Source organism: Aphelocoma coerulescens, chromosome 7 (assembly GCF_041296385.1).
Source record: "Aphelocoma coerulescens isolate FSJ_1873_10779 chromosome 7, UR_Acoe_1.0, whole genome shotgun sequence".
Classification (NCBI taxonomy): domain Eukaryota; kingdom Metazoa; phylum Chordata; class Aves; order Passeriformes; family Corvidae; genus Aphelocoma; species Aphelocoma coerulescens.
The window spans coordinates 2,071,210-2,093,478 of NC_091021.1; the positions used below are offsets into that span (position 1 = coordinate 2,071,210).

General features: G+C 49.9%; 1 long non-coding RNA gene across 3 annotated transcripts in view; it reads left to right on the top strand.

The window, feature by feature from the left end:
- LOC138113473 (uncharacterized) overlaps positions 1–22,269 on the top strand; it is a 38,930-nt gene that overhangs the window by 4,169 nt on the left and 12,492 nt on the right. Inside the window, exons 3-6 of one of the 3 annotated variants that reach the window (XR_011152192.1) lie at positions 6,862–7,103; positions 12,191–12,301; positions 13,076–13,203; positions 14,423–16,534. This is a non-coding gene — a long non-coding RNA (uncharacterized lncRNA). Of the gene's footprint in view, positions 1–6,861; positions 7,104–12,190; positions 12,302–13,075; positions 13,204–14,422; positions 16,535–22,269 lie in introns of those variants that run through there. The other 2 variants (XR_011152190.1, XR_011152191.1) reach the window with 2 other exon arrangements.

A 22,269-nucleotide genomic window follows, 5' to 3' on the forward strand; every position in this document is an offset into this window, starting at 1 on the left:
TGTCAAAACATTGGTGGCTTCCCTGATGTCCTGTAAAGATGCTTGATGCAAACCATCCTTATTGCCTCATCTGTATGAGGGCCAATTATCAAATTAATGCACATGACCAGAAGCCACGTGCCTGATTCTGTTGGAATTACAGGGGGATTTTGGCAGGTGCTGAAAGCTTGGGCAGCAGCTGGGTGGCAGAAAGTAGGCTCAGCCTAGCAAATCTGCCTTTGGTGACTCTTGGGACCAGCCCTGTGGGGCAGAGGAAGACCCAGGAGTGAGGCAGGAGAAACAGCAAGGAAAGGGAACTGGGAGTTACAGATCCCAGCACGGTCTGGGTTGGAAAGGACCTTCAAGACCATCTCATTCCACACCCTGCCATGGGCAGGGACAACTCCCACTACACCAGGTTGCTCCAAGAGAAAATTTTGAGGGCTGGCTCAGGGATGTCAGGGCAGCTGCCAAAGGAAGGTGTTGCCAAGGGAATTTCCCAGGTCTGAGCAGCCTCGCTTCCCTCTGGGGAACACAAATGTATTTTTCCCTGACTTCCCCTCTGGATGTCAGGTTTGCCCTCGTGGGTGTTGAGGCAAGTTTGTTTATTGCAAGCAATCTAAATATTGTGGTGCAGGTGTATTCCAATCCACATGCAAATGGGAACGGCCTAATCCATTTTTGTTTTCTCCTGCAAACAATTTCCCCTCTTCCTTCCGTGTAAATCAGGAGTATGTTCTCCAACACTGATAAATTCTGGGCTCATCTAAGCCTGGTGGGGGAAGAGCTGGACTCTCTGTGTTTATAAACAGAGAGAGAAAATATATATCTCTCCACACTGAGTTTACATTCCACGTGGGTTCTCTGGCCGGGGTGGCCAATGAAAGAAAAAGATGTATTTTTTGTCAAAAGGTGCTGGAAACATCTGGCTGGGTGGCACCATCCCCGAATTGCGTGAGCGGGATCCAAAGGAGGCCAAGCACGACGCAATTTGGGGTGCTTGCTAGGGACTGATGAGTTTTGTGATTAAAATCAATCAAAAGCAGGAAGACTGGGCCCTGGAGCTCTTAGGAGAAGGCTTGGTGATGTCTGAATGTGTTAATTAATTTCCAAAGTGTTCTGATGCCTTTTTTCTCGTGGTTATCCGTGCACAGTTGTCATCCCAGGCAGTTCTAAACTCACTTGGAAGAGTTTTTGGCAGGTTTCTAAGAGTCTGAGGTGTGGAGAAATTATTTTAATCATTAATTATTGCTGTTGCCTGCTCTCCTGTCCCACCACTTTACTGCTCTTTTACCAGGTGTCGAGGCAGCTTCTTAGCAGGGATTAGAAACAGGCTGGAGATGAGGAAAGGGAACTTTAACATCTGTGGATAGGAGAAAACAAAAAAAAAATATTTAGTGGTTGATGCATCAATCAGCTTCTACATCTTGGGCCAGCAGTTGTGCAAGCCCTTGCTGTGATTCTGATGTGACAAATCTTTTTTTGTTGTGTCCACACTGTAAAATGATCTGGGTAACCTCTGATTAGACTCCGAGGGCGAAATACAGCCAGAAAAATCCAATTCTGTGCATGAAGCTCAAAGTTCTCTCTGGTCCAGCATTGAAGTGCTCTTCCAGCAAAAACAGGTATAAAAGCAGAGGTTTTCCTGGGTTACTTTGAGGGCAAATATCAGGAAAGTTTGGAGGATGGACACAGCATTTAAGCCCCACCAGGCATTCTGAACACTTGACAGTTGTGTAGGGACAAGTCTGGAGCTTCTTTTTTCCTTTCTTTACATTTCTGCAAGGTGAAAACACTTGAAGGGGGATGGGTGTCAGTGTTTGTCTTTCACATCCGTGGAATATTTTCCTCTGTGATCCATAGTTTGGCTCATGGCTCTTCATAATCCACCGAACTCTTCACTTGGCGCGTACGGCCCCATCCTCGGAGATCCCTGGTGGAAATCTGTTTGACAAACAAATGAGGTGATTTTCTTCCTTCCCTAATATCCTCAGGTTGGTTTGTTTTTAAGAACAAGTGGGCTGGAGGGAGAGAAGATTCTCCAGTTGGTGCATCCTTGATAAATGGTCCTGGGCACCGGCCATTCCACCAGGGTCACTGACCGGATCACCCTCTCCCTTTGAGGAATGAGGACAAAAGCAGGATTTAAGGGAAGTCCCCAGCCTCATCATTCTTCCCCCGTTTCCCCCACAGCTGTTAAGTGTGCGTGGGGCATCTTGTTGGTCATGAACCCTGAGGGGCCGATCCTTGGCTGCAGAACTCCCTAAAGGAGGAATTTTCCCACTGCTAATCTTCCTGGCAAGGAGCACAGGCTCACTTAATGCAATTGTTGTTTTTATCAGTCACTGAATGCTCTGCAGCTCAAGCTGGGTGGTCTCTGAGAGGTTGCACACGACTCACGTGGGCTGAGTTGGGGAGGGGAGAGGTTTTTATGGTCAGGGAGGAGTGTATGGGTGTGGGACAGGCCAAATTCCTCGTGGAATCTGGGGAGCTGAAGCCCCTCCTCACGTGGTTCAGCAGAGGTGAACTAGAATGGGCTGCCTTGCTCAGGGTTCTGCTGTCCATCTCTTGGAGGAGTAGCCACAGAGAGCTGTCATTCCTGGCAGGATGGGGTCAGAAAATCTCACTGGAATGGTCTCTCCAGGAACGGGGCTGATGAGCTCCGAAAAAGCCACCCGAGGAGTGTTGACTAAATTCACTTATTGTGGGCAGAGCTGACCTGAGAGGACTTCTAGACCTGGAGCCAAGGGAGGCCTAGGGGGATCCTCTTCAGGTCTCTGATTCAAATGACCACATCTTGCTGAGATCTCACCACAGGCAAAGCCCCAGGGAGATCTCCTGGCCCCTAAGGGCGGCTCTTTTATCCTCCAGTTGGGTTGAGGGTGGTCAGTAAAGTGACCAGTGGGAATGACCAACAGCACTGGCGTTGCTGGAAGGAGTTTGGGAGCCTTCTCCAGCAGAGAGCTTAAAGCTGGACACACTTGGAGGGCTTCCACTTCCCCAGGCATTTATTTAAAAGCAAATCAAGAGGGTGATGGGGTGGAAATTATCTTCAGCAAGGGATTGCTCTTTTCCCAGCCTTTTCTCCCTGCTACTGGAAGCATTTCACAAACAACTGATGGAGTTTTGCATCAGCCCGTGTCAGCTGGAAGTGGCAGTAGATCATTGCTTTATTTCCCTCTTCAGCTGGGAAATCTCAGCCAGTCTTCAGCAAATCAGGAGGTGCAGGTGGTTAAGGGGGCACGTAATTGAAAAAGAAGGGGAAAATAAAGTCTCCATATGCACGGAGAGTCATGGAAAACCCTGAGAAAGGGATTGGCGACAGGCAGGAAAATCCCTCTGGTTTTCCAGGGATGGATACAGCAGCTATCACTGGCTTGGCCCCAGAGCCTTGGGCAGCAGAATTCCATCTGCTGGTGGTGTCACCTTGTCTGAGGAGGGACACCCCACCCCACCCCACCCCACCCCACCCCACCCCACCCCACCCCATGGATGTCCTGGAGTTTGACCGGATTGAGTTGCACATCCCAGCTTGGGATGCAGGCCACTTGGATGCTGCGTTAGAATTTAAGTTGGACTGGTTGGATCCTGCCTGGGCTTGGACTCCACCCTTAATTTTTTTTTGTGTGGTCTTCTCTTGGGAAGCTTTAGAGAAAACCAGCAGTTTGTTACGGGAACGTCTGGATCTCATCCAGGGATCATCATCATCGTGCTGTGGGCTACTGTGCACTGCCAAAATAGCCCTGGCCACCTCTTGCCCTTCCTCAGGCACGTGCTTGTGTCCCATTACTGGGTGTCCCATCCCTGGGTGTTCTCCCTGGCTGGAGCACGTTCAGCAGCTGCCGGCGTTCGGGAATGGAGGGTCTCCAAGTTGGATGCTCGCCCACCCTTGGATGGAGACCACCAGAGCTCGTCTGCTGTGGAGCAATGAGCTGCGAGAGGCTCTCAGGCATCCGAGTTTCCACAAGGCAGGAGCTCTCTTCAGAGGGATCCAATTCCCTCTTCCCTCCCGTTCTTCCGTCTGCAACCTCTGCCTTTTGGGTTTAAATCGTGGAGCTGCGGGAAAGCCCAAATATCCGGATCACTGCAGGGCAGGAGGCTTAGAGGATGAGGTGACCCCAGGAGAGGCATGGAAATTCAGCTCTTTTGGATTAAGCTGTGCTATTTTTTCCAGGTTTTCATGAGGAATAATTATTATTCTAAATAATACTTTTTCCTCCCACCTCCCGTGTAATTTTCCATCTCCCCACTAGAGAAAGGGGAAAGAGGATTTGTGAGGGAAGCAAAATGGTTTTGCTTTTGGTTTCATTTCATTTCATTCCTTAAAAACTGGTTTGTTTTCTGAGTGGAAAATCAGATAAAATTAGTGTGGAAGTGGAAAATATTCTCCCTAGCTGTAGGGATGCTGCGTGGCAAAACACTTTTGATGGAGAGTAATCCAATCACTCTTGATTTGACAACCCTGAAGGGCTGCCAAACCCATCCTTTTCCTGAAACTGAGGTCCCTGAATGTCCTCATGTTCCAGAAATGCCAGGACCTCGTGGGTGCTGCCAATTGCATTGGCGCTGTGTTGTTGCCCATCCAGAGGTATTATTTTCAATTTCAGCTGTAGGGCTGCCATAAAAACCATCCTAAAGAAACCCAAAATGGGAGAAACTGGGGTATTTGCTATCTCTGGCAGAGGATGTAGGGGAGATGGTCATTCCCCCACCACCCTTTAAACCCCAAAAAGGACCGTCCCACCAGCAGGTTTGACTCTTTCACTTCTTCCTGCCACGGCAGGCATTTCCAGCTTCACGCTTCCCTGAAGTGATTTCCTCCTTCAGCTCTGGCAGTGGTTATTCCCAGATGCTCCATCTCCCATCCCAGGAGGTGTCTGACTGCTTCAAGGATTGGAGAACAACCCTGAGGGCATCTGAGTGACATCCTACAACTTGACAGGAGCACTGTCATCTTGGGGAGCATTCCTACAGGCTGGAGCAGGGCCAGCAAAGGGAGGCAGGAAGGATGAGGAGCTTGGAAGGTCTTCCACAGGGGGTTAAACAGATTAGGGATGTTTAATTTACTGAGGAGAAGAGTAAGGGATGCCTCGGTGGGTTTTTGAAAGAGTGAGCGATGCAGAGAAGGTCGGGAAACCACTGCTGTCTGCCAGCTCCTGTATTTTATAGGATACCTGAAAGGAGGGGTGGAATACAAAAAAGTATTAAATCAAATGTTTAAAATAGGGAAAAAAAGAGGGTTTCCAAGTCAGTGCTCCAGCTGTCCCTGAGTGATGATGTTAGGACAGATGGTGTCCAGGTTTTGTGAGCAACGTTTCTCCGTGGTCCACAAAGGATTTTGGAACAATCTTTGGCCTGCCCCAAGAGTCAGCTGAAATAATTCCCAATGGATGTGGAAATTCAGCTGGGGTTTTTTAGGATTTAAGGCTGAAACCCTTAAAAGATGGTTTAGGAGTGTTGCCTGCCTGGCAGAGTCGGGATGTGGTGAATAACCCATTGGAAAAAGGATGCAGATGAAGAGCCATGGCTTGCTCTCCAGGAGCTGTGTGAGGCTGGTGCTCCAAAGAGACAAATGGGGTTGGCACAAGCTGTGTCACCAGTTCAGTGTGACCCTGGGGTTCCACTGTCACTTAAAGTCACACTGATTTACCATGGCAAAAGTCTTTGCTGGGTTGGGATGCCTGATGAGAGGGATTTGCTTTGCTGGGATGTTGCAGCAGAGGGGTGATGTGGTTGTGCCGAATCCTGGTCTGGCGAGGGTCCTGCAGCTCTGGGATGGAGCTGCAGCTCCCGCAGGCTCCTCTCGGAGGCGATGGAGGGAGCGAGAGAGGCTTTCCGGGCTGGGTCACCCGGCTTTGGGTGCGGGAGCCGGCGTGTGGTACCTTGCTCTGCTAATGATGCTGCTTTTGACCCCTTCCCGTTTCCCTGCTGTCGCTGGGGACCTTCTGCCGTGCTCCTGGCTTTGTTTTAATCTTCAGTAATAGCAAAAGAAAACAAACTGATGCTCTGCTTCCACCTCAGTCCGGGGATGCTCCTCAGATCGGGGATAAGGGACGGATTTTCTCCAGCCCGTCTCAAACGCCCACGGGCCAAAGCTCACAGAGGCTTTGGTGGGTGTTGCTCTAAGATTCCTATCTCAGGAGCACTCCCAGGGGATGGATGTGTAAAATGAGCAATCAGGAGCTTGTCTGGGCAGTGGGTTGCAGCAGCAGGGCTGGGAGAGGAGCAGGGGAGGAAGGCTGGGAGCTGTGTGGGGACATCAGGCTGCTGCGCTGTGCCATCGCTGTCTGTCACAGCACCAAAGTGCAAAACATTTCTAACAAAAGAGCTGCGAAAATCCCCTCTCCAGCTCTCTTGCATCCCCTTTAGGCATTTGGAGGGGCTCTAAGGTCTCTGGAGTTTTCTCTTGTTCAGGTGAACAGCCCCAGCTGTCCCAGCCTGTCTCACCCCAGCACCCCAGGCCACCTAGCAAAGCCCAGCCCTTAATTCGATGATAAATCACACAGCTGGGAGTGTTTCTTTGACAGGGAAACACTCCAGGAGCATTACTAAAGCCACAGCCAGTGGGATTGCCTACAGGTTTCAGAGAAGCTGTGAGATGGGGCATCCCTCTTCCGTGGGGCTGGGGTGCTCAGACCACATTCCTCTCCTTGGAAAGTGCAAGGCAGCAGCAGCAGCATGAAAGGGTTTGTGTGACTGTTTTTCAAGTGCAGGACAGCTGTGAAAGGTTAAGGAAAGTTGATCAGAAAGTTGGGGGCTGCTCCCTCCTGATCTGCTGCTCTGTGTCAGCTCTCTGTGTGTGTTTGCTAAAATACAAGTGGGTGCAGCACACCCTGACTTGCTTTGTGCTGCAGAAAAATCCTATTTCTGTGTAAACTGCAGGGCATCATCTATGCTGAGACCATCCAGGTGGAGTTAAGCTGAGCCTGGTACAGCCTGTCAGAGAAATCTCCTTACAAAAGCCAGACGTGAATCATTTCGATGAACGAGTTTTACCCACCTGGTCCCATCGTTCCATGGCGTGGTTAACCTAACACTGAGAGAAAATAATTCAGCTTTCAGCTTCATCCAGCAAAAATCTTGGCTCTCTCCCTCTTCCCCACCAAGTTTTGTCAGGAGCAGAGGTAAGACAGCGGGATTGTCCATGCTGGCTGACCAACAAATGATTGTAGAATCGTGGATTCCGTGTTTAGGCACGATGTGTTTCACGGCGTTTCATCTTTTTCCTGCCTTGTTACCTAGAAAAGGTGGCTTTGGCTCAGAGGATGCTCAAAGCAAAGGATGGGGCTTGGAGCAACCTGGGATAGTGGAAATTGTCCCAGTCCACGGCAGGGGGTGGGACTGGATGGGCTTTAAGGTCCCTTCCCACCCAAACCATTCCACGATGGTTTTATACACAGAGCCAAGTTACTGCTCTCAGCAGTGCTCGGGATTTATCACGGGGCAGGTGCTGGCTTTTGGTTTCTCTGTCAGTATCCACCCAACTTTAATACTAAAATATTAAACTGGTTGAAAATATTCCTCCTTCTCATAGTGGCCCATGTTTGGTTTAAAAACAAGGAGCGTGTGCAAAGTGGAATTTGTCATGGTAAGACATGAAAAAAACCCAAACGTAACCAAGCCTTTGAAACCTCAAAGAAGTTGTGGGATTGGTCTTGGCAGGAAATGAAAAAATTTCCTTTTCCTTGATATTCTTCTCTTTCCTTTTTAAATTTTTTTATTAGTATTATTTTTCCTAAGACGATGTAATTTCCTGAGTCTCCCCGATCTGAGCTGTATAATCAAAAGGAAGGGAAGACAAACTGGGATAGCTCCTTCCTGTAAGGAAATGATTTCCAGTCTTTATTTGAATGCCCCGTTGCTTTGTAGGCCTTATCCTTCAAATATGACTGGAAGTATTCTTTGGCAAAGGTCCTGCTTGCAGAGAGAGAGGCTGGGGATGGAGGGAGGAGAGGAAAGTCCCAAGATGGAGAAAAGGCTCCCAAGTAAATTTTCCTGTGTTTCACAGCACATTCCTACAATCCAAACAGTGCTTTAGGTTTGTTTTTTGACATCATCCCCTGGCTTGTGTATTTGGGTACCTCAAGCTATTACTTTTCTTATCTGATTAATATGAATCCTGGAATGGTTTGGGTCGGAAAGCACCTCAAAACTCATCCAGTCCCACCCCCTGCCATGGGCAGGGACATCTTCCACTAGCCCAGGCTGCTCCAAACCTCATCCAACCTGGCCTTGGACAGTGCCAGGGATCCAGGGGCAGCCACAGCTTCTCTGGGCACCCTGTGCCAGGGCCTCCCCACCCTCACAGGGAAGAATTTCTTCCCAATATTTTATCTAAATCTGCTCTCTTTCAGTTTAGCTCTTCCTTTCCAGGCCCCATTCTGGGAGTAATTAAAACTTGCTCCGTTTGCAAATGGGAATATTTTGCATCTTTCAAACCAGCCTGGGACATTAACAGCAGTTACTGGAAGGGGAGCCAAGCAAATGCAGAAAACTCACCCCAAACCAGATTTTCCAAAAGGATGCAAAGCTTTGTGCTTCAAGTACCCTCCAAAGAAGCTATGGAAAAGTGCCATGGTGCAGTTTGGTTGGGAATGGGCTTTCAGAAAGGCTCGTGACTGCGTTGAAAAATGGTCCTAGACTTGATGCTGACAGATTTTGCCAGCAGGACTCATGATCCTTGCTTCCAACCACGACTTGCAGCCATTTTGGAAGCAGGAAAACATTGGAAAATCTGTCACTTGCAGCAGTTTTCCAGCCACATCTGAAGCAGTGTTATGAAATGGGTCTGGGTTGGCTTCCCACATCAAATCGGGAGGCCACAGCTCCAGATTTGGGGTGTCTCATCCAAACTGCAGCCTGGTTTTCAAAAGGGTTGGATTTGCAGCTCTATTTTCAGCCCCCTTGTAATGGGAAAACTGATTTTATTTTGGATGATCCCCAGGAGTTCCTCTATCTTGCAAGCTGCTGATGCCCAGATTTGTGCAGAAAACCTGGTAATTTTTTTCAGCTCTTGCATTCTTCCTGCATAATCCAATTGCTTCTGCTTTTGCCTGGCTCAAATTTCCTGCTAGGAAAATAAAAAGGGGACAAAAGTTGCATGGTCTTTGAAAATGCAAAGAAATTTGCATATGAACAAAGCCTTGCATCCCTGGAAATGTCCAAGGTCGGGTTGGATGGGGCTTGGAGCAACCTGGGATAGTGGAAGGAGTCCCTGTCCATGGCAGGGGGTGGGATAAGATGAGCTTTAGGATCCCTCCCAAACCCTGGTCCTTATTTTCATTTTCATCCAAAGACATTTTCCCCCTGCTTCAAGAGTTATGGCCTGATCCAAGGAAAAGAAAATGTAATTCCTATGGAACTTCTTAACAACAAGTTGTCTTTGCCATTTACTGGGTGTTTTGTAGTGTAAACCCCCCCTCAAATACTTGGGAAATGTCCCCTTTAATGCCCTTATGGAGCCACGCTCCTGCCCTTGGAGAAGGCCAGCAGGAAATCATGCATGGAATTGATGATCTTAGAGGGCTTTTCTTAATGATTTCATGTTTTTCACCATTTGAACTGCATGTTCAGTGTCAGTAGATGCTGCAGAAATATGGTACTTTAGGCTAAAATGATTTGACTTGTAAAACTTTAAGAGAACATTTGAAAACCATTCTGGGGCTTGCTAGGGGAAAAAAGAGGATTTGAGCTTGTATTGGGATTTTTTCCCTGCTTGTTTCCACAACAAATGGCAGCTTTTGATGCACATATTTGAGGCTCCTTGGTATTTACCATGGCCTTATTGAGGGGTCGTTTTTGGGTTCTTTGAAAAAGTGGCGGGAAAAGGTTTAAATCATTAAAAATCTATTTAAATAATTTAAATCTATATAAACCACAGAATTGTTCAGGTGGGAAAAGCCCTCTAAGACCATCAAGTCCAACCATTCCCCCAGCACTGCCAAGGCCTCTCCTCATCTGTGTCTCAAAGTGCCACATCCACATGGCTTTTAAATCCCTCCAGGGATGGGATGGACAGCCCCTTCCGAGGCCTCACAACCCTTTCCATGAAGAGTTTTTTCCTAATCTCCACCCTGTCCCTCCCCTGGCCCAGCCTGAGGCCGTTCCCTCTCCTCCTGTCCCTGTTCCCTGAGAGCAGAGCCCGATTTCCCCCCCGGCTGCCCCCTCCTGTCAGGGACTTGTGCAGAGCCACAAGGTCCCCCCTGAGCCTCCTTTGCTCCAGGCTGAGCCCCTTTCCCAGCTCCCTCAGCCGCTCCTGGAGCTCCAGACGCTTCCCCACCTCTGTTCCCTTCCCTGGACGTGCTCCAGCCCCTCAATGTCTTTATTGAAACGAGAGGCCCAGAGCTGGGCACAGGCTGTGGAAGGAGCTGGGTGCTGTTGTGTAATCTTTTCCACCCATTCCACTATTTAAATTTTTTTTTCCACTATTTTCCAGCTTCCTTTATTCTCTGTTCAGCCTCTTTCCCATGTGAGTGTCTGTAGACACCATTTGATCAGCGGTAACATCCCAAAAGCTTTATTTGTTCTGTCCCTGGAGAATGAGTCAGTGGGAGCTCTAGAGTTGAGGAAGAAGGTGCATAAAGGCTGATGGTGGGTTTGAAATTAAGGGGAGGCATCTCCCAGCATCTCCTTTCTATGGGAGCAGAGCAGGACAGGCTTTGCTGGCCAGAGAACAACACCAACTCTGTGTTTTGGGCATCAGGGAACGGCCTGGTGCATCTGCCTGGATGGCAAAGTGTTGGTCTCACCCTCCACCAGAACCTGTGCTCTGTGTGAAACGTTGGAAAAATTGGCATAAGAAAAAATATTCACATAAATGTATCCATCACTTCACATCCGTCATTTTTTCCAGCCTGGAGAAGAGAAGGCTTTGGGGGTTTTCCAGTGCCTGAAGGAAACCCACAAGAAAGATGGAGAGAGACTATTTACAAGGGGTGGAGTGACAGGACAGCGGGAATGGCTTCCCACTGACACAGAGAAGGTTTAGGTGGGATACTGGGAAGGAATTCCTCCCTGTGAGGGTGGGCAGGCCCTGGCACAGGGTGCCCAGAGCAGCTGTGGCTGCCCCTGGATCCCTGGCAGTGTCCAAGGCCAGGCTGGACATTGGGGCTTGGAGCAACCTGGGACAGTGGAAGGTGTCCCTGCCCATGGCAGGGGTGGAATGGGATGAGTTTTGAGGTCCCTTCCAACCTGGGCCATTCTGATTCTGCTTTCAGGACCTTCCCTGATAAACTCAGGGGTTTTTGGAGCTCCTCTCTGCTCTGCAGTAGCACACAAGGAGGAGCATCCCTGCTCCACGATAAATCAGTGCTGCCTGGGGGTCTGCAAGCTTCAGAAAAGAAAATATTGGAAGCTCTTTCTTGCCTGAGATGAATCTCTGTATATTTACACACAAACATAAAATGGATGTGTCTATATATCCTTAATACATCGGTGAAAGGAGCTTGTCTAGAACCACAGCACTCAGCTTCTCCCTGTCAGCAGCCTTCCCCTCAGGCTGGGCTTCCACGTGGGGACCAGATGTGTCCATCCCAAAAGTTTTGCTCGCTTCTGTACACTCTCTTTTAGGGTTTTTTTTGTTGTTTTTTTTTTTTTTCCCACCCCACTGAAGTACAGCACGAGCCATATGGGCCAACCCTCCAGCTGAGGCTGAGCAGGAACCAGGAGCGATTGCTCAGAATGCCATAAATAGCTAAAGAGCTGTTTCCACCAGTAAAGAGGGATATGTGAATTAGGAATAAACTCTCCCACCGGTTTGTAGACATTCCAGTTGCTTGTTTTAATATCTTCATGTGGCTCTTTCCCCTCCCTCTCCTTCGCTTTTCTTGGTGGGAGGTGACGCAGAGAACAATGAGCAAGGGGCCCACTCTGGTTATCTGAAGCAGAATGGAAAACAAGGGGAGGGGGGAAAAAAAGGGCTGGGATTCTTCAAAAGGAGCCTAGGAGAATTAGAGACCTCAGGCATTTTGGGAACTGCAATATTCAGTTGTTTGAGGGGGACCCTGAAGGATCCCATCCTCACGATGCTGGCAGAGGATGCAAGGATTTGGGGACGCACTGCCAGCTTGGAGCCTTTGGATGAACTTCCAAAGCTTTCGTGAGCTGTCTCAGCCAGCCTCCCCTTCTTCTTGACAGCAACCAAAAGCTGTCCAAAAAGTAGAATTCCATGGAATGGAATGTCCTGATGGTTTTCTATTTGCTTTTGTTCCAGATGAGGGAGAAAAGTCCAAGTTTTTTTTCCACTGATTGGAAGTCTTTGTGCAATAGAGTCAGAAACGCAGGAGTGACCTGATTGAAGTGGAACATTTAGTGCAAACACCAGGTAAAAGTGATACAAATCATGGATATCCAGAATGGAAGGAAAGGGTGGAATAATCAACACAGAAAAGGAAGAAACGAAGCTTTTGGGTCTGAACTTAATGATTTTGCTGTCCAACTCCTTCAAAATCAAAATTCTCCCACAAACTCAAATGAATTTGAATGAATGGGAATTTACTGCAGAAAAACTGCTGTGGGAATGTTTGTGGTTTGCCCCAAACACAGCCTGCTCTCACATCTGTGCCCGTCATAACACAGAGCTCGTAAGCACATCCAAAATTTGGGATCCAGCTCTGAGTGTGGCCCTGCTTTGAGCTGGAGGTTGGATTAGAGGCCTCCTGAGGTCCCTTTGGACTTTGGTGATGCCCACAGTCTGTGGAAAAGAGTAATTTTGCTAAGAGATCGAGGAGGGAGGGAAAAAGCAAGAGAGGAGAATTAAAATGGGGTAGAGGAACGTGTTTATCAAAGCCATGCCTAGAAGGGAAAAAGCAGGAATAGAGCTTGCACTTCTCCACCCTTTCCAGGCTGCAAATTCAAAATTCCTTCCATCTTTTCCCCCAAAATATGGGTTGAAAGAGGACTTTAAAGTCATCTAGTCCAACCTCAGAGTGATGTCCTCCAGCCACCCTACAGACCTCAGTTTTGTGGTGGAGATGGGATTTTCCAGGTGCGGTGTCTTTGGGAGGGTGACGTCTCTGACTGTGGGGTGCACCCATTAATGGGGAAGGCACAGCTCGTTAAGCAATAGGCCATTAATTTTACCCCCTTTGCTCTATAGAGAGGGCAGGAAAAGGCGGCCAGAATTCCCAAATCGTATGGAGGAGCCACTGCGTGAACCCAGAGGGAGGAGTAGGCTCAGCACCCCGTGGCAGAGGGAGCCCTGAGCAGATCGAGAGGTTTAGTGAGGTGAGAAGCAGCATTTTGATCACCCAGCACTGCTTTTCCCTGGAAATCTTGGAGCTGCACAAAGCCACTTGGTGATTCTTGCTGGTTGGTCTTCAGAGAATCAATAACAGGGCGGTTTGGGATGGAAGGGACCTAAGAGAGCGTCTCATTCCATGGGCAGGGCGCCTTCCACTAGACCGGGTTGCTCCAAGCCCTGTCCAGCCTGGCCTTGCTCTGAGAAGGAAATCAGAGCTTAAAGCCACCCAGCTTGATGGGACAGTGGTGTGACTTTGGTGCTGACGTGGTGTGAGGTCGAGGGAGAGCTGCCTGCAGCCTCCCGACGTTCGGTGCGGTGATTCCAGGAGTGCTCGGCACTGGCTCAGCCCGGCTTTATTCCGAGCCAGTGGGAAGCGCTGACAAGGAGCCAGCACGGCTCTTACAATCCCTTTCCCTCCCTAATTACTTCTGGCTGCCGTGGAAGCCCCAAGGACTTCAAAGGGATGACGCTGGATTTGCGCAGGGCTGTCTCCCCACGTCTCCCAGGCCGGGTTCTCAGCCCATGGTGGTCCATCAAGGTTTCAGAAAGGGACCCGCTTAAACAACTGCAGAAAACATTAAAATATATTACAAATGCACATTCCCACACAGACAAAGGCAAGGAAAATGGAGAGAAATCAAAGGGCTAAGGGAACAATGGAAATTTAACTTTTTTTCCCCCCTCTTTTTTTGGCTGTAAATGGAAAAGCATGTCTGGGAGATGGAGCTGGCTTCTCCAGAAGGAGAAATGGCACTTCTCAGGGTAGGGTTAGATGGGATATTGGGAAGAAATTCTTCCCTGTGAGGGTGGGGAGGCCCTGGTACAGGAGGCCCAGAGAAGCTTTGGCTGCCCCATCCCTGGCAGTGGCAGTGTCCAAAGCCAGGCTGGAGCAACCTTGGATAGAGGAAGGTGTCCCTGCCCATGGCAGGGGGTGCAACGTGCTGAACCTTAAGGTCCCTCCAACCCAAACCATTCTGGGGTGATAGAGGAGAGATCCTGGTCCAGGCTAAGCAGAAAAAGCAGTTTTTGATCTTGGTGGAGGTTTCAAGGAGGTGCTTGTGCCAGGGAGAGTGATGCCAGCTCAGGTGGGATAAGGGAAGGTGGGCTGGGAATTGATGCTCTCCATATCCCATGGATGGGCGGCAAAACAGGGCTCTGAAACCAGAGCAACGAATGTTCATGGGGCTTTTTTCTCTTTCCCAGAGCACTGCCCACCTTCCTGGGCCCTTTTGGCTTGGAAAAGTGATACAAACAAGGGGTTTCTCTTATGAAGGCTGTTGGAAATGCTCCAGCACCACCGCACATCCTAAAAGACAAGGAAAGATGGATTTTATCCCATTAGACATAATCAACCCATGGCTCTTCTGGGCAGTGGGGACCAAGGAGAGTGGGGACTCTTTATCCCCAGAGCTTCCATCAGCTCCACTCCCAGGGGATCATCCCATTTGTCCAGCCCTTGGGCCACAGTGGTGGTACTTTTTTCCCTGTCAAGGGAAAAAACCCAGAGGATTTTCCAGGCATGACACTTCAAAAACACATCCCAGAGCTGGACTAACCCTAGCTGGTGTGGAGATGCTTTATAAGGAATTATATAATTAGTCAATGAGCTGACAGGACAGCTCTGGATGGAGCAAACAAATGGCATCATCACACAAATTTAAGGGATTTTGGCAAAACTGCTCCGGGCAAAAGGAAGTCGCCTTTGTTTGCTGCACTCCTGATTTTCTCCCATTTCAACCCCGAAGAAAACGGTGATTTCCACCCAGCCAGGCAGCTCTGCCCATGCTCATTCGAACAGGCTTTTAGTAACCTTCTGAGACTGGCAATTGGGGTGGTAAACCTGCTTTATGGGCTGTTATTAACTGAGCTCTGCTCAGAGGCAGCAGAACTCATTATGTGCTGCGGTGCTCCCGTGTACCCACGGAGGGAACCTTTAATGCTCTCCCTTTTCCGGCTTCCCAGCGATAAAAATACATTATTGGGGGGGAAAAACAACCCCACAAAAGCCTCAGAGTGAGCTGCTGGTTCTCTCAGCACTCAGGCTCCTGTGCTGGAGGTGTTATTTGGCTGCTGACGTCCTGGGGATGGCTGCAGAACAGGCACTTGGATTTTAGGAAGTCGGCCGGCGTGGTGCGCTCTCTGTTTTTTATTTAAGCGTGCATTAAATGTTCCCCTTTGCCCCAAGTTTTATTAAGGAGAAATTAAAGAGAGCCTTGTTAAGCTGGGGACATGAAAGGAGAACAGGCCGTCCTGCTGGGCCGAAGAAACAACCTTAGGATCAACACCACAATTAGCCCAGTTCTCCAGGCCTGATATAATTATGGGCATCACAGTCTGCAGAGGGCATGGGAGCTGCAGGAATTCCTCTCAGAGAAAACTGGGGAGAAATAAAGGCTGAGAGGGACTTTGGAGTTCATCCAAACTCACAGCTGGCCCATGTCGGTGCAGGCTGGGTTTGTTGGGTGATGGAGATCCCTGTGTGACCTCTCCCTCTTATTCCAACATTTGCCTGTAAAACAGGGCACATTTTGTACCTCTGGCAAGCAGAAACACCAAAGCCCACCAATGTCCCAGCCAGCTCTCGTGGCTGTGAGTGACCACACCAGAAAATCTCCAAAAAGTGGCCCTGTGGAGGAGGCCTTTGTCACGAAGCATCTGAGGTTTTCCAAAGAGCTCACTGGCACAAGGAATGATGTCCTGAGTGCTGAGCTCATGTTCCCCCCTGCCTTGGCTCCTCCCATCTCTCCCACTGCTGTGACTGAACCCCTGGTACCACTATTAGGACTTTATTAGGGCTCGCTGATGTTTTTTTCTCCACACCCAACCCCGTGCTGGAGTTTCTCAGTGGGAGGAAAAGGCCCAAATTAAGTCAGTATTAACTAATACTGAGAGCACCATCTGGTGGGCTGAGGGGCTGGGGAATGTGGCCATCAGAGCCAGGGATGGGCTGCTGAAAGCACCCCTGGTTGGGGTGCTCCCGGTCTGCCTTCCCACAGCTGCCTCAAGGAGAAGGTGGAAATAATGGCCAAACATCCCCAAATTCTGCCTGCTTTTGGATGGACGGAGCTTGGGGTGCTCCCTGAAGTGTGCAAAAAACCCTAAGTGAGAGGACAAAACTCCTACCATAAATATCCATCTGTTCTTTCTTCTTTGGACTGGATCATCCTTGTGGGGCCCTTCCAGCTCAGGATATTCTGTGATTCTTTGGAAATGGATAATGCCTTAAAATCAGTTTTATTGTGGCCATGGGTTCCACGGATCTGTGTGTATTTATATCTATTTCTCTCATATAAAAATATATATAAAAATATATAAAAATACATATCCATTTTCAGCTGGCTGATACTCAATGTTCCCATCTGTAGCCTTCCTCTGTGAGAGAGGGATTTAGCTGTGCCTGAGTTCCTTGGACCATCCACGCTTTCCCTGTTCCTCGTGGATTTCTCCAGAGCCCTGTGAGGTCCTATCAGCCCTTACCCAGACTCTCCATGTGCTGTGCTGACAGAACCTGGGGATGGTGACCTCCAAAAAGCAGATGAATCACATGAAAGTTATGCAGCATTTTTAAAACCTCAATCTTTTCCTTGACCTTTCAGCACAGCCCTGGATCTCTGTGTGTGCTTTGGGGTGGGAAACATTCTCCCAGAATGTTCCTTGGCTTCTTCCAGGCAGCTGATCCTCCTTTTATCTGCAGGAAAACAGGTCAAAGATGCTCCTTAGGACTGGAGCTCCTTCCCCTGTCCTGTTTGCTGCTGGCCATGGGTCTGTCCCTCCTTTGGTGCACAAGGAGGGATAAACAATCCCAGGAATTTTTAAATGCAGTTATCATATAAATGTTGATCTATCAAAGCATTTTCAGTAAGGGAACATGTCTTTCTCTGTGCTTGAGCACAAAGATTTTTGCTGTGGTCTGCTCTGCACTAGCAGGAGGTGAAGGAGATGTTGACAGGAGATAGAAGTGAGCTATAAGTGATTTTAACCCACAGACTTGTCATATCTCAACTGGCTGGCATTGCTGAGTGTGTGTCGTGACTGTCTGGGGCTCTGCAGAACAAGCTGGGTGATGTTCCATGCAGGGCTTATAGGGAATTTTATTGTCATTCCTTGCTGTGTTTCCACACAGCCATCAGATATTTCATAGAGCCTTAATGTGTGTGAATTCTTTAAAAACAGGGGCAGCTCGTGGAATTTTATCCTCGGCATCAGAGCTGGGGTTTGATGCAATCAGCTCAGATGGAGCTTAAGGAGAAAAATTAGTGCCAGGGGAATTTGGAGCCGTGCCTCTCTGGGATGCTTTCCCCTGGGCTCTCCGTGCTGGTCAGTTCCCAGGGCTTGCTGTTCCATCCTGCATTTGTGTCCTCGCTCTGCACACTCTTCTTGAGGCTGAGGCACTTGTGGGGCCGGTTCCCACGTCTCCTCAGAAGGAAAAATCCCAGAAGAAAACACATGGCATTTTTCTCATAGTTTTCAGAGCGTAGCAGGTGGAAACGTGCAGGCAGGGTGGAAAAGAAGCCAGCTGGGTGCACCCAGCTCTGCTGTCAGTGTCAGAAGCTGCTCCTGAGCAAACACTCCCGAGGGCTCTGCTGCCAACAGCAAACAAGCCACGCTCCAGAAACACTTGTTAGCAGCAGCCTTGGGCAGGTTTCCTGACCTGGAGGCAGACGGGGCTCTCCCCCTTGGGCTGAGAGTGCTGGGAAGTGCCACGAGTGCCTTGTGGAGGTTTTCACACCTCTTGCACAAGACAACCTAGTGGGGTCCAACCCCTCGCCCAACCCACTGCTCGGTTTGCTTCTGCAACTGTGCAAACTTTGCCTTGGAGGGGAACCAAGGCACTCGAGGAGGCCTTCAGTGTTTGCCTCTCTCCCTTTTCCCAGCCCCGTGCTGGTGGGATTGGGCTGCTGTCATTGCCACTCCGTCCTTGAGGGATGTGGAAAAGCTCCCCATCCATCAGGTGCCAGCCCCATCTTTTCCCAGCTGAGGTGAGCCATCCCATCGCAGCCGTGCTGCTCCCAGGCATTCAGGTGTGTTGGATGCTGACCCTGCTGTGTTTTGGGATCAACGGGAGAACCCAGAGTTGTGCTGCACACCAGGATCTCTGCCACAACCCCTTGCCAACAGCTTGGCATCCTCAGGGATCACAGAAGGAGGTAGATAATGGAATATCCTGAGCTGGAAGGGACCCACAAGGATCCAAGTCCCGCTCCTGGCCCTGCAGAGACACCCTGACAATCCCACCCTGTGCATCCCTGAGAGCGCTGTCCAAACTCCTGGAGCTCTGGCAGCCTCGGGGCAGTGCCCATCCCCTGGGAGATACTTGGGAAATGGATGCTTTGATTAAAATGGTTGGGTATTGATGCCAGCCTGGTGCAGCTGAAGCAGGCTCTGACTTCTGGTGGGTGCCCATGGGATGCTTCTCCAGCAGCTTCTTGCAACCCTCCCCGAAGAGCCAACACCGCTGTGCTGCAATTCAAGAAGCCAAAATCCTAAAAATCCCTCATGCAGATGAGTTTTCCCCTGTGATGTCTCCCTCCCACCCCCCTTTTTCACGCGCTCTGAATCGCAGCACCTGCTTGCTTCAGCTGCTCTGATTAAAAGTGGAGAAGAAAATGATCAGTGAGGCTTGCTTTCTTCTCCCCAAACAATGCCCCAGAACCTCCCCAAACTGGCATGTCCTGTACAAAAAACCTCTGCATTAATAAGCCAGCCTTTGGACCCTCAGAAGTGTCTTTTGTGTGGGGTTCTCCCTGCATTTTAATAAGCCTGGCTTTGACAAAGACCCCCCCAAAAAAGAGAGAAACAGACACATGCACAAAGACAAATTTCATTAAGGCTCTAATCTCCTCTCTGACAAATACACTCCTGCAGATCTCCAAGCCCTTTCAGCCCAGCAAAGCTTTTTATTTTACACATAATCTTGTTGTTGTTTTGTTCCCCACCAAAATAAAACTTGTTCCTGGTGCAAAACGCCGGCTCCCAGCATGGATAACATCTTTTTTCCCCCCTCCTTTCTTAGAGGTGTGAAGTTGTTAATGAGGTGTCCCACACGGTAGAAAACCCGGCAAATCCTTTGATTAAAACCAGTCCAAGTGGCAGGGGCTGGATTATTTGTGCTTGGATGCCTTTGAGGGATGGTGGTGGCAGTGGTTGGGGAGAGAGGAGGGAAAGATGAGGAATAACACACGCTGGGGGCAGCAGGATTGCTTGGTTTGGCAGGGCAGCTTAAGGGAACGTCAGGAAAAGGGAAGGGGGTGTTAAATGGCATCAGCACCCGATATTGTGTAAACAGAGATGCTGGCGGCAGGATTTGCTCCGAAATGCAGCGTTTGGGGAGGAGGGGAACTTTCAGTGGGAGATCTTGGGGTCAGCATTGCGGGTGCTGCTCTAGGGCCGGCCAGAGGAAGAGCGGGGTGTGGATCCCCACATCTGTACATCCCCGGGAGTGGCGTCTCCTCCCTCCCCGCGGGATGCGAGGGGCAGCCGGGACTGGGACAGACGCGGTGCCGAGTGGGGCTGCTGTGAACTCCACCCGGGAATAGCTCCCGATGACACTCAGGGTGTCACCTCTGAGCTCGGATCAGGGTTTGTCTTGCCGTCGTCGTCTCCCGTTTCAGGTAGGACCCCAAATCCCGTGTTTTCCCGAAGATTTTGGCTGTCCGTTTATGTCTGACACACCCATAAGCCACATCAAGGAGTTCAGGAGGGCTTAGCTTTTCCTTGCTCTCTGCTTTGCATCTCCCCCCCCTTCACAACCCAAGCTCTTTAACTCTGCTTTATTCTCCCTTGGATCACTGGGAATATCCAGCCATCACATCCCTATTGGAACTGCAAAGACAGGATGAGCGCACTTGAGACCTCCAAGGTGCAGAACTGAGGCAAAACCAGCAGGAAAAAACAGAAATTGCAGTCAAAGGAGCCAACCCCCCAGTCCGAATTACCTATCATGGCACTGCTGGAGGAGTTCACATTTTTGGCTGGTAGCCCACTGGAGCATTCCTGGCATAGCTGCTTTGGATCCAGGCATTTTGGGTGGGTTCGGGGTGCGCCAAGAAGCCAGGCTGTAGGTGCCTCCCATTTTGGCTGGATGGGAGATGCTGTGGCTTTGGGACCGTGAAGGCTTGAAGGAAATGCCACCCTGGCACCGTAGAGCAGGCACAGGCCACGTCCCCTGCCGCATCTGCCAGCCTGAGGCCATCCAGAGGCATGGAGCCAGGGGAATGCAATAAACATCTGTCCGAGAGGGGCAGCCTGGGATGAAAAGCAGCCCCGTTTCTTCTCAGGTTTGGCTGCTGAGACTCCAACACACTTAGCAAGTTTCCGAGCCTCAGCAGAGCCCTGGAAGGTGCCAGCAGCTGCCTGCACTTGCCTGTTCCCCCTTCCTGCTGCGCATCAGGCTGACAAAAGCTTTCCAGGGAGCAGCAGGCGGAGGGCTGGCAGGCAGCGGCTCATCCGGCACTTGGATGCGGCTCCAGGGTGCCTTTGGCTCCGGCCCCGGTGGCTCAGCTCCATGTGGATGGATGGATGGCACAGCAAGGCTGTCACATCAGCCCTCTCTGGAGCCCAGCCATCCCAAAAAGCAGCCCCCCGGCCTGGGGAGGACAGGAAACAGCTGCAGCCCCCAAGAGGGGCTGGTGTTGGTGGTTCTGGGCCTGTGGTGGAAAATGGTTTTCATGCCCTGTAGAAATGGTGATGGTGAGCCTGCAGTGCCTTCACCCTGGAGGGTAAAGCACATCTGGAGCTCCTTGGGCAATTTGTAGCCCCTTCAAATGGAGCCAGAGGTGGCTGCTGGGCACTCCCTGCTCTGATGGAGTTGCTCTCCTGAGCAGAAGGGCAGAAAGGCACCTGGCTTTTTGCAGTGCTTGGGAAAACAACCCTCATGGATTCACCGGCTGGAAAGGAAGCCCCTGCATGAGGGAGCAGGGTGGCCAAGCTGCCAGCACCTCACCAGATGCTTTACACTCCCTCCAGCCCTGGTGGAAAGGTGCAGCCGAGCTCTATCCCACCCTGAATTCCTTCTGGCACTGGATTGTATCCATTGAAAGAAAAAGCCAGCCAGGACTGTGAGATTCCCTGGTCCTTGGGGGACAGGTTTGGGGCAGAAGTTTGGGGGTTTGTGCCCCTTTTTGCCTCCCAGATGCTCCTGGGCATTTGGCAGAAGGAGAACACAACTGTGAAAGCTCTTCCCAGAGGGAACTTTTCAGCTCCCTACACAGGGAAAAACTGGGGAAAAGTCTGATAATTTCAAGTATTTTAGAGGGGAAATATTTGGAGGGAGAAGTTTCATGGGCACAGCAAATGTTTGGTTGCCTCAGAGATTTCCTGCACATCATTTGTCTTCTGATTAAATACTCTGGCTTCGTTCTGGAGCTTGGTGCACGCAGCCAGTTCTCTCTTCTGGGTCAGAAAGATGTAAAACCAGTCATGTACTTCAGTATTTTTATATGCCACCTTAGAGGTGGGTTTCTCATGACTGAAATAAATCAGGGGGGTGCAGCGAGCGAGATCTTAAAATCTTCCACACTCTCTGCAGCAGAGACTCCTTCGAGTGTGAGAACCAGCAAAAATCCTGGCTGAAATCACTCCATGTAAAGCTTGAAGGGGAAAAAGGAAGCCCCGACCACAGAAGAGCTTTGGGTGAGCAGTCAGACACAGGACTTGCAGCAGGATTTTTGTGTTTGAAAGCTCCTCTGCTTATTTTGCCTGGTGACATCGTTTGGGGCGATGGGAGATGTAAACACTCAGCACTTCAGGCTGAAGTAACACGGCTTTAAATGTGGAAGGGAGCAAAGGAGATCACAGTGAACGTGTTTGAGCATTTCCCCACTGCTTAAAACTCTCTCGAGTCATCTTTAAAAAGAGGCAGAAAGCTGTCGGATTCCTTCTTCCCCTCCCCACATCCCAACAACGTTCTCCTCTTCCCATTGCACAGGATGACAGCAAAATGCAAATTAAACATCAGAGCTATGTGGGGAGAAAAATCCCAGCCCCAAACATCTGTTCCTGGCTTTCTCGTGGCCAGAAGGGATAGGTCAGGCTTAGCTGGAGTCCAAGTG